Genomic DNA, 12,949 nt, shown 5'->3' on the forward strand with positions numbered 1-12,949 from the left:
TCTTTAAATTAGGATCACAATATTCAAAAATCTCTTTTTATTTCTTAAACTCTATACTTAATTAGCCTATGATACTTGAATCGGGACAAAGGAAGTAAATTATCGTTTATTTTAAACTAAAAGTAACCACAAAATATGGACAGGAAGGAGAAAGGAGCCATAAAGATTCGCAGGAAGTTACTAAAATACCATTAGGGTATATCCCAAATACAAAGCCCACGTAGGGATAAACTTGAGGGAAAAAACAATGAGTGCAAAAATGAAAAAGAAAGCAGCCACGTGTAGAAGCTTGGTGGATTGTATTGAAATTGTGAGGATGACAAATTGGATATTCTCATTTATATATAGTACTTAGTCATTTGTCGAAGTCTTGTTCGTGTTCTCAAACCAACGCTAATGATTTAATTTTTAAATATCTTTTTAATTTTTTATGTTCTTACTTTTTTGTTTTTATAACTTCAGTTTGACACTTTCAAAAATACTGTTATATGATGAAATTAATAAAACTAACTTATAAATAAATATAAATAATATAAATTATTAAAAGCCTTGGTATTGACAGATACTTTTGTATACATTCTTTCAAATTAAACCACACAAATAAAAATACTGAAAAGTCAATGAAATTAAGTTGTTGTTACTTTAAGCTTTCTTTTTCCTTTCAAAAGATGCACGTTAAAACAACTTCTTTTCTTAATTTAATGAAATCTACATTGAAATAACTTTTTCATGTTAAACTTAACTATTTTGTCCTAAATTGTGTAAGATATTAATATCCCATATTTTGTAAAATATTTTAATATTAAAAAAGTAAAATATATACTTCTTTCAATTGACTACAGTTTCTTCTCAAAAAAATTTAGAATATATACAAAATTATATTTCATAGTTCCTCTTTTAATATGTAGTAATCTATTAGATATATTTTACGTTGAAAGTGTGTGCACCTACAATTTGATTAATTAACTACCCTACTTTGAAATTCATTTTTCGATTGGGATGAAAGGACTATAATTTACATTTTTTATACTTTTGAAAATATTTAATAATGATAAAGGTTATTTGTGTCTATTTTTTAATTTAAAACTTAACCCTACCTTAAGTGAAATTTTGATAATTACTCATGTTTGTTGTCACGACCCAATTCGCGAGTCGTGGTGGCACCTACACTATCCCTCCGAGTAGGCGAACCACATTACTAATAACAAGTTAAATAAGAGGAAAATTAAATAAGAATAAGTTAACAAGTTTTAAATACTTATCATAACTAGAAATGTCACGACAACCCCAAAATCTGGTCAAAGGGCACAAGAGCGCTAACATAGTACGGAATATAAGTCTGAAAATACCCGAAGGCTACATATTGTCTTGGTGGGTACAAAAACAGAAATAAATAGAGGAGGTCCTTCAGGGGCCACGGATGACCAAGTAGCTCACCCTGAATTACCGAAAGACCTCACCCTCGCGTATCAGCCACGGGGTGTAGAACGGAGCCCGGATCGTACTGCACTCACAAAAGTGCGGCAAAGAAGAGTAGTATCGACAACACTAGTACCGTAAGCATCATAGGCCGACAATGATTAGATAACGTACGAAGTGGAAACTAACAACTAGCGCATACAGAGCAAATAGGTATGGTCACATATAATATACAAGTAAAGTGTAAAGGAATCATGAAATCAACCAAGACAGATATAATTCACCGTATGATCACCAAATGTATGTTGAACAATGCAATGCAACGCAACAATCACCTCTCTCACTCCACACTCGTACACACACGCTAAGCGTAAGTGCCTCAAAGCCATGACCATGGGGGACCCGCGAAGTCCATGTACCACTCGTGCTCTCTCATAAAACCTCCGAGGCTTTCAATCACTCTCAATCTCCGGCAAGGACCTCGAAGTCTCTCTGTCACTCTCAATCTCCGGCAAAAACCTCGGAGTCTCTCAATCACTTAATTAGCTCACCATCATAACAAGAATAATATGGAAGGCATGTCACACATGATATCAGTCTCAACAATATCACTAACATACAATCAACAAATACAAGTCATATTAATGTTATCATTCCTTTTCATATAATGAGGGAGCTAGTATATGACAGAGATACAAACAGGTGATAATCACAGAAAATAACACATATGGCGACAAGCCCACATAACAGCTGACAGAGCCAACCTAATTGGAATCCACCTCCACTTCATGCCCGAAGGCCTATATGCTATCCCCGTCACTTTCTACAACTACATACGATTCTCTAATCGTAGTCTAACTAAAGTAGACCGTAACCTACCTCAATGCCGGCCGGTGCCACGAACAATCAAACTAATGTCTTCCCTTTGCGTAGAGCCTCTGAACGATCAAAATCTATAAAATATGCTATCTACGTTAGAATACGAATCTAAGGACACCCATATTGTTATATTTATATTTGAAACCCAAAAACGCACCCCAAAAGGTGGCCTTGAGCCCACAAGGGCAAGATTGGAATTTTATTGAAAAATAATTTCACCATTATCTAAGGATCATATATTTTTTTAAATTGGTCAATTTCATCCATAAATGGACTCTCAAATCATTAATTCTCCTTTCTTAGGATTAGGACTCGAAACCTTTAATTTACCCCAATATTTTAACTTCGGACAAAATCTAGCTTTCCAAAATTCAAATACCATAAATTTGAAAATATGCATATAATCCAATACCCTTACATTCAATTACATAGACTTAATATGTAAGGATTTAAATTGGGGCAAGATAAATATAAAAGGACATTTAAATTGGAAGAAACGTACAAAGTGCCTACAAATTGGGAAAAAAAAAAAAAGGCATACAAGGGAAGAGCAAGAGAATAGGTGAATTATTTTCCCACCCAATTCGTCCCTATTGTCAAACAATAGTGTACACACCTAGCTCTTATTTTGTCCTTTATTCAATTGACCATTGTATTGGAAAAGCCCTCTTCACAAATCAATATTATAATAAACAAATCATGGGACACTTTCCAAAAGCAAAAGAAAGCTGAAAATTTGCTACATTAGCATACAAGGAAAGCAAGAAAACGTGTGAAGCCATTTTTTTTCCATCCAATCGTCCATTTGCTGCCACCCAATGTTGTACTAGTTGTCCCCTACTTGTCCTATTCATTATGTTAACCAAAATATAAATGAAACATACCTAATTTTGCCTTACTTTCTTCCACGGACTGCTTTCTTTGCCTCTCTCTCGTAGGTCTATTCTCCCTAAGCCTAGCCGAATAGAGGCGGCTTTTTTTTTCTTATTTATTATTATAATTCTTTTAATTAGTATACTAGGTATAAAGAAGAAGAAAAGAAAAGTTCAGTTATTCCCAATTCATCTATAAGACCCATTACGTAAAGAGAAGGGATGGTGGGCTGGACCCACTTCTTTTACCATTTAATAACCAAACAATTGCACTTTAGTCAACCAATCCATTATCAAATTAGCCAAAATAAATAAATAAATGCTCTCACCTCATGCCTTATATATATGTGCAAATAATATTCCCATTAATAAATATATGCAGACGCACTAAAAAAATAATTCCATAATTACCCGTCAATTAAATCACCTTGCCACCAATTCCCCGCAAGTTAAGAATACCATTTAAAGCTACTTTAAAGGGTATTTTTAGTGAAAAGGGTACAAAAGTGATAAAACGACTAAACGGTCGTTACATCGTATACCAATCAAACAATCGCTCATCCTCGTCGACAAAAGATGGAGAAAAGGGTACCGAATCGTCGAACAATCGACGATATCTACTCGCATATCCGCCTCTGCCTCCCATGCCTCTCAATCGACGTGCTTCCACCGTACCTTGACCGAAGCAATATCCTCGACCTTAACTTTCACTTCTCATCTGTGATCAGATTGCTACCGCTTCTTCCTCGAAGGATGTATTCCGATTCAATAGTACCGAATCCCACCGAACGATATAAGACCCGTCCGAATGGTACTTCTTCAAGATGGAAACAGCGGAATACCATCAACACCAAACAAACTCGGTGCCAAAGCCAACTCATAAGCCACCTCGCCAAAACAACGAAGTTAATCTCAAAAGGGCTAATAAACCCCAAGCCCAACTCGTTCTTCCCAAATCGCATCACACTCTTCACGTGGCGAAACCTTCAACAGACCCGCCACCATCCATGAACTCCATATCACGAACCTTCCTGGCATCATACTCCTCTCGCCTCGAGTCAGCAAGCAAAGCTTTTCCCCGAATAAGCTTCACCTTATCCAAAGACTCCTCAAAAATTTGTACCCCAAGGTCGAACCTCAAAAGCATCAAACCACCCAATGAGAACGACACCTCCTACCATATAAAAGCTCGAACGGCACCCATATCAATATTGGTATGGTAGCCGCTAAGTATACGCGAACTCCGCCAAGGGTAAGAACTGGTCCCAAGGACCACCAAAATCAATAACACAAGCCCTCAATATATCCTCGAGCCGAATAGTCCTCTCTGACCGACCATCCGTCTGCAGGCTTGAACGCGGTGCTAAGATCTAATCGAGTTCCCACTCTTTTCTTCGCAAAGTCCTCCGTAAATAGAAGGTAAACCGGAGTGCTTCCGTCGAAAAATGATGGAAATAGAACCCCGGCAATCGCACTATCTCTCGAATGTAAATCCCGGCCAACTTCTCCGCATTATAAGTAATCCGAACCGGAATGAAGCGTGCGGGATTTAGTCAACATATCCATAATAACCCAAATCGAATCAAACTCGCCCAAAGTCTTCAAGACCAACCACGAAATCCATCGCAATCCTCTCCCACTTCCACCAGGACGGGCATCTTCTCAAGCACACCACCTGGTCTCTCGGTGTTCATACTTAACCCGCCGACAATTCGAATGACCGGGCAACAAACTCCACAATGTCTCTCTTCATACTACCCCACTAGTAGTCTTTGTCTCAAATCACGATACATCTTTGTCGCACCCGGATGAATGGAATACCCGGAACTACGAGCCTCTTTCAAGATCAACGGAATCAAATCACCAACTCTAGAACGCAAATGCGCCCTTAATCCTCAAAACACCCTCATCATCAAGAATAGCCTCCTTGGCTTCTCCACTTAGCACCTTTTATCTCGAATCTTGCACAATTTCACATCCTCAACCGCCGGGGCCTTAATATGCTCCAAAAGAGATGACCTCGCCTCCACACAAGCTAAAACCATACCAAAGTTCAAATATCAAGTCTCACCATACTATTAGCCAAACACCGCACCTCCATGGCTGAGGACGCTCTCCCACAATCAAACGCGCCAAGCTACCCATACCACGCTTTTCGCAATGCATCAGCTACCACATTAGCTTTTCGGGATGATAAAGAATGGTGATATCATAATCCTTAAGCAACTCCATCCATCTACGCCGCTCGAATTTAGATCCCGCGATTAAACACACACGAAGACTACGGTGATCCGTGAACACCTCACAATGGACTACATACAAGTAATGCCTCCAAATCTTCAAAGCGAAGACTACTGCAGCCAACTCTAAGTCATGAGTGGGGTAGCTCACGACCCAATTTGCGAGTCGTGGTGGCACCTACACTATCCCTCCGAGTAGGCGAACCACATTACTAATAACAAGTTAAATAAGTGAAAAATTAAATAAGAATAAGTTATCAAGTTTTAAATATTTATCATAACTAGAAATGTCACGACAATCCCAAAATGCGAGTCAAAGCGTACAAGAGCGCTAACATAGTACTTCTAATATAAGTGCGAAAATAATGAAGGCTACATATTTTGGCGGGTACAAAAACGAGAAATAAATAGAGAGGTCCTTGGGCCACGGATGACCAAGTAGCTCACCTTGAATTATTGAAAGACGTCACCCTCGCGTATCGACCACGGGGTGTCGAACCTGAGCGTGATCGTACTGCACTCAACAAAAGTGCGGCCAAGAGTAGTAAGATTGCGACAAATACTAGTACCGGTAAGCATCATAGGCCGACAATGATTAGATAACGCATGAAGAAGTGAAACTAACAAGTAGCACATAGAGGCAAACAGTATGGTCACATATAATATACAATTAAAGTGTAAAGGAATCATGAAATCAACCAAGACAGACATAATTCACCGTATGATCGGTCAAATGTATGAGTGAATGAATGCAATGCAACGCAACGGTCACCTCTCTCCTCCACTCGTACACACACGCTAAGAAGCGATTGCCTCAAAGCCATGACCCGTGGGGATCCGCGAAGTCCACGTACCACTCGTGCTCTCCCAAGAAAACCTCGGAGGCTTTCAATCACTCTCAATATCCGGCAAGGACCTCGAAGTCTCTCGTCACTCTCAATCTCCGGCAAAAACCTCGGAGTCTCTCAATCACTTAGCTCACCATCATCACAAGAATAATATGGGGCATGTCACACATGATATCGCCTCAACAATATCACCAATATACAATCAATAAATACAAGTCATATTAATGTTATCATTCCTTTTCATATAATGAGGAGCTAGTATATGATAGAGATACAAACGGGTGATAATCACATAAAATAACACATATGGCGACAAGCCCACATAACGAATCGACAGAGCCAACCTAATTGAATCCACCTCCACTTCATGCCCGAAGGCCTATATGCTATACCCGTCACTTTCTACAACTACATACGATTCTCTAATCGAGTCTTACTAAAGTAGATCAGAACTGCCTCAATGCGGAAATGGTGCCACGAACAATCAAACTAATGTCTTCCGCTTTCAAGAGCCTGCGAACGATCAAAATCTATAAAATATGCGATCTACGTTAGAATACAAATCTAAGGACACCCATATTGCTATATTTATATTCAAAACCCAAAAACGCACCCCAAAAGGTGGCCTTGGGCCCCCAAGGGCAAGATTGGAATTTTATTAAAAAATAATTTCACCATTATCTAAGGATCATATATTTTTTTAAATTGGTCAATTTCATCCATAAATGGACTCTCAAATCATTAACTCTCCTTTCTTAGGATTAAGGCTCGAAACCTTTAATTTACCCTAATATTTTAACTTCAGACAAAATCTAGCTTTCCAAAATTCAAATACCATAAATTTGAAAATATGCATATAATCCAATACCCTCACATTCAATTACATAGACTTAATATGTAAGGATTTAAATTGGGGCAAGATAAACATAAAAGGACATTTAAATTGGAAGAAACGTACAGTGCCTACAAATTGGAGAAAAAAAAACGCACAGTGCATACAAGGGAAGAGCAAGAGAACATGTGAATTATTTTCCCACCCAATTCGTACCTATTGTCCTACAATAGCTGTACACCCTAGCCTCCTATTTTGTCCTTTATTCAATTGACCATTGTATTGGAAAAGCCCTTTTCACAAACTAATATTATAATAAACAAATCATGGGACACTTTCCAAAGCAAAAGAAAGCTGAAAATTTGCTACAGTAGCATACAAGGAAAGCAAGAAAGCGTGTGAAGCCATTTTTTTCCCCATCCAATCGTCCTTTTGCTGCCACCCAATGTTGTACTAGTTGTCCCCTACTTGTCCTATTCATTATGTTAACCAAAATATAAATGAAACATACCTAATTTTGCCTTACTTTCTTCCACGGACTGCTTCCTTTGCCTCTCTCTCGTAGGTCTATTCTCCCTAAGCCTAGCCGAATATAGGCGGTTTTATTTATTTATTATTATTATAATTCTTTCAATTAGTATACTAGGTATAAAGAAGAAGAAAAGAAAAGTTCAGTTATTCCCAATTCATCTATAAGACCCATTACGTAAAGAGAAGGGATGGTGGGCTGGACCCACTTCTTTTACCATTTAATAACCAAACAATTGCACTTTAGTCAACCAATCCATTAGCAAATTAGCCAAAATAAATAAATAAATACTCTCACTGCATGCCTTATATATATGTGCAAATAATATTCTCATTAATAAATATATGCACACGCACTAAAAAAAATAATTCCATAATTACCCGTCAATTAAATCACCTTGCCACCAATTCCCGCAAGTTAAGAATATTATTTAAGGCTACGGAAAGGGTATTTTAGCGAAAAGGGTCCAAAAGTGCTAAAACGACCAAACGGGTCGTTACACGTACGTCCCAAAATTACATGAGAAATTAAAAAAATAAGTTTAATCAAACGAACAAAAATTTAAAATAGCAAATGATAAATGGTAAATAATATTAATAAATAATAAATAATATTATAAGAATAACATTTTAACTCAATAATTTAGCCTATATTAAGATAGAATTTAAATGACATGATAATTTATTACGTGTCTATAATAAATTCTTAAGGAAAAATATAATTTAAAATAAGTTTAAATAATAATATTTTCAAGACTCAAAAATGTATGAGTGTGCTTTGTGGGGGCCACAACCTTTTTCATGGTCATCATCATCTTTAATGGCATGACAAAAGTTCTTAAAATTCTTAAAATTTATCAAAATGTGTCAAGATTTGCAAAATAATGAATACTTCAATTAGGGGTAAAAAGAGACAAAAAATATATGTGAGGACTACAAAATTTTAAGATCCTCTTATATATATATATATATATATATATATATATATATATATAGTAGTAATAATACTAACCTTGACATTGTAACACGGCCTTTTGGTTGACCCTTTCAAATACGAACATTGTTGGCTCGCTTTTAGCCAAATTTTTTGAATAGTGCTGACAATATACTGTTCTACCAAACATTTTGACTAAACTGTCTAAAAACATTAAATAAGACCTTAAGCAGCCATGTTGACCCCAAGCTCCTCACTTTGTGGCTTGTATTTTGCATGTCTTTGTGATGGATTGTATGTAGTATATAATTGTTTTCTGAAATCTGATTTGGGACAACTTTTATTTTTGAAACTTACCAGCATTGGTTAATTTTTGTTTTTCCAGTTGCTATAATATAGGTAAAAAAATCAGTACAAGTAATCTTTATTTGTCTTGTTGTTATTAATAGGTAAAAGATGAGAAGTTGAGAACACGTGATGACTTTGAAATATGCATAGAAGACTTAAAAAGATGGTTGGATGTTGAGCGCAAATTAAATGATTTGACTTGAAAAATATGTGGTCATGACAATAGTAAAAGAGGGACAATAGTCAATTAACGAAGACAAATACTTTCAAGGGAGCTGTAATAAAGTCTTTTCTCATCCAATAGAATTACTCTATTTTGCTGCAATTACTAAAATACCCTCTTAGATATAGATGGCAAAAAGTAGATATTTTGGTGTTTTCATAAAGATGACCCAGAACATATTTGGATGAAGCTTTTAAAAAAGAACTTATAAAATTCGCTTTAGATAAGTTAAAGCGAAACGAAATTTTAAATTATTTTTTGAAACTTATTTTAGGCACAAAATGACCTATAAAATTTGTACCTAAACACTCAAAAAAAATGAAAATAGCTTATAAAAATTTTTTCAAGAATCTTATAAGCCAATCCAAACAGGCTCCAAGTAATTTGTCGTTAAAGCACGAAAAGTTTTAATATGTGCCTTACACAACTGACATTAGTTGTGAGATAAAAAGGTAGACCCACATTTTATACTTGTGCCCCAGTAGACCTGAATTCGATTTTGAGGGACAAAAATTAAAGACTAGCCCATTTGAAGGGAAAACATTAAAGATCAGTCCATTTGAAGGGAAACTATGCAATTTCTTCCATGCGGTTCTTTTGAAATATTAGGAAATGGGTGAAAATCAACACTAAGTAAGATCCTGGGATCCTGCACTAAGTAAGATCCTGGGATCCTGCACCAAATCACACCCATTATTTTGCATCTAAGATAAATGTTAGAAATTTATCTTAAATCAGCTTATTTTCAGAAGTACTTTTTTATAAAAGTGCTTATAAAAAAAAAAGTACTTTTCGCGAAAAACAGTTTGTGTTTGCTCAATTAATTTTAAAAGCACTTTTGAGCAGCAATTTGTGTTTGACCAAACTTTTAAAAAAATGCTTCTAAGAGCCCATTTGGATTAGCTGAAAAAAGTAGCTTTTAAGCATAAGTGCATAAAGTACTTTTTAAGTACTGAAAGTTATTTTATAAATAAGAAGTTACGTGTAAGGCTGCATATCGGTCGATTCGATTTGGGTTTCAAAGTTATCGGTTTAACTTATTGGTTATCGGTTTGTAGATATGTTAAACCGTTAAAGAACCGTTAAGATATTGGTTAATGGGTATCGATTAATCGTTGTTGTTTATTATCGGTTTAATTGTCAAGATTTCACACAAAAAAATTTGAAGAACAAAGAACCCATATATTTTTGAAGAACAAAGAACCCATACACGGTTTTGAACGAAAGAGAAATACAAAAACACAGAAACAAGAGTGAGAATTGAAAGTAATGTAGAAGATGTAAAAGAGACCCACTTCTTTTCTTTCCAAGGTAAAGGTACCTATTTTTGTTGTCAAAGAAGAGGCAAGAAAATCACTCAAGCAGAACCTGAAAGGGATGAAATACAAAACATAAATCCCTTTGCTAATTTAGTACCCTTTTTTCTCACAAGCAATGTTTACTAGTCAAGTAAAATATCCGCTTGAGACTTGAGAGACTGTTTATGAAGTGGAAATCAAGTAACCATAAATCTAGTCAAGTGACTTTGTACATAAAAAGGTAGAACTGTAATTAAATAAGTGGTTATCGGGTTATCGGTTCACCCGTTAACAAAAATGGCCAAACTGTGACCCGACCCAATAAGCCAATAACCACAAGGCACCACCCGATACCCGAACCAGTAATCCATTAACCCGGATCATTAACCCAATAACTCAATAATCGGTTCGGGTTATTGGTTTAACCGTTAATATGCATAGCCCTAGTTACGTGTTTGGATAAAAGTGTTTAAAGAATTTTTAGAAGTAAGGGTAGTATTGGAATTAATAGAAAATATGAGGAACAAAGGGTAAAGTTGCTGGTCAAACCAAAATGGTTTTTAAGCCCAAAAAAATAAGTTGGGGTTGAGCAACTTCTTGGTTTTGGCTTATCTTAAGCACTTTTTAACTTAATTTAAGTTGTTTTCTATTTTACCAAACACTCAAATAAGTTAAAAATTGCTTATAAGCTGGTTTGACCAACTTATAAGCCAATCCAAACGGGCTCTAAGTGTATTTTTCTCAAAGGTGTTTTTCAAGAAGGTACTTTTTGGCAGAAGCTATTTTTTTTTTAGCTTCTGAAAAACTGCCTCTGTTACTCCCGAGAAGCACTTATTTTCTCCCAAAAGCTTGGCCAAATACCTCATTTTTTTAAAATTAAACACTTATTGAAAACAAAAAAAAAAATTAGAGAAAAATAAGCTTGATCAAATAGGCTATAACTCTTTTTCTATCTGCTCCAACAAATGTGTCACTATATCTAATTAAATTATAATTTTTGAAATTGGTATTTCGGATGAATATCACGAGTTGTTTGGTTTAAAACCAGGACATCTCAAGATTATAATCTTGAAATTAAAACCAATTAAAAGCAGAACTATACCTAGATAACATATTTTCCCCTATATTCAATAAGTTATGCAGATTATAGTCCTGCTTTTAATATCAATTTTAGCTAATACCTCTCACCAAATATGAAATAATTTTAATCTTAAAATTTAATCGAGATAACCCACCTGATCCCTCAAACAAAATGACCCTTGACATTTGAAATTAGTTTTAATGGTGGGCCAATGAAAAGGTGGAAGCAGAAGATGGAAAAAAGCGAACACAAATACTCAAGTTGGGAAAGAGATGCGTCAAGGCTCAAGCATGCGTATTTTCAGCACCCTTCACAGGTCTAGTTATGGCGTTTTAAGGGGAATAATAAATTCATTTCGAAATTGTTAATGACCAAGTGTAAACTGTGTGCAACCGTTATGACCATGCATGTATTCGAGAACATAATACATTGGGTTTCTTTTGATATATATAACAAAGGAAAGAAGCAGTTATTTACAAAGACTGACCATCCATCACAGTTAATAGTAACCGAGCCTTGGTTAATATTCATATATAAAAATATTAGTCTTAAGTTTTATTTTATTTTATCCATCACTTGAATCACATCACTATCTTGACTACCACCTATTAACCAATTAGTGTGAGTATAAATTCCAAACATTCCTTACATCAAGAGATTCATTGTTTCTTATTTACCAGTGTTTTAAAAAGCGTTTTTGGGGCGAGGCGTACCAAAAATGCACCGAGGCGAACAGGCGGGGCGTAAATATCGTGGGGCGTAATCTCGAACCTTCTGGACATTCGCTTAGGCGTAAGCGCTAACATTCTGGGCATTCACGGTCCGTGAAAAATTTCACGGCTGTGAAAGTGAATCGTGAAAATGAGGCGGTGGAGATTAATTCCCACGACTTGGGGACTCACTTGTTTCATAAAAACATAAGCTAGTGACCCTTTAAGCTCTCTCAATCATCCATAATCATCCCAAACCATTTCAAAAGAAATCAAGCTTTAAAAACCTCAACTAGTTCATAGAAGGTTTTTGTTCTTGCTTCTATTTGAAGTTGTGGTGACTAAGCCTTGAAGTAAGTTGTGTGGGCTGAAATTCTTCAAGTTATAAGGTATGTTCTCCATTCTATCTCTTATGCTGAGTTGATTTGAAGGTTTAGCAAGTCTTAAAAGTGAAAAGAGTCACGGTGGAAAGGTCTTAAGGTGTTGCGTTGAAGTATCGATTATGGACTGATTTTGAAAGGAAGTTTTGGACTGATTTGAGTCTAGTTTGAATGTAATCTCTTAGATATGGCATTGTTGATGTTGTTATTGATGTTTTGGAGTTGTTTTGGAGTTGGGTAGAAGTAGATGATATAGGGGAAATGTTGTCCGAATTCCGTTAACTCAACTATTAGTTTAATTTGACCTTATAAGTGTTTCAACAACTTAGCCTTAATGTGAATCCTCTTGAATGTAGA

Source organism: Lycium ferocissimum, chromosome 12, assembly GCF_029784015.1.
Source record: "Lycium ferocissimum isolate CSIRO_LF1 chromosome 12, AGI_CSIRO_Lferr_CH_V1, whole genome shotgun sequence".
Classification (NCBI taxonomy): domain Eukaryota; kingdom Viridiplantae; phylum Streptophyta; class Magnoliopsida; order Solanales; family Solanaceae; genus Lycium; species Lycium ferocissimum.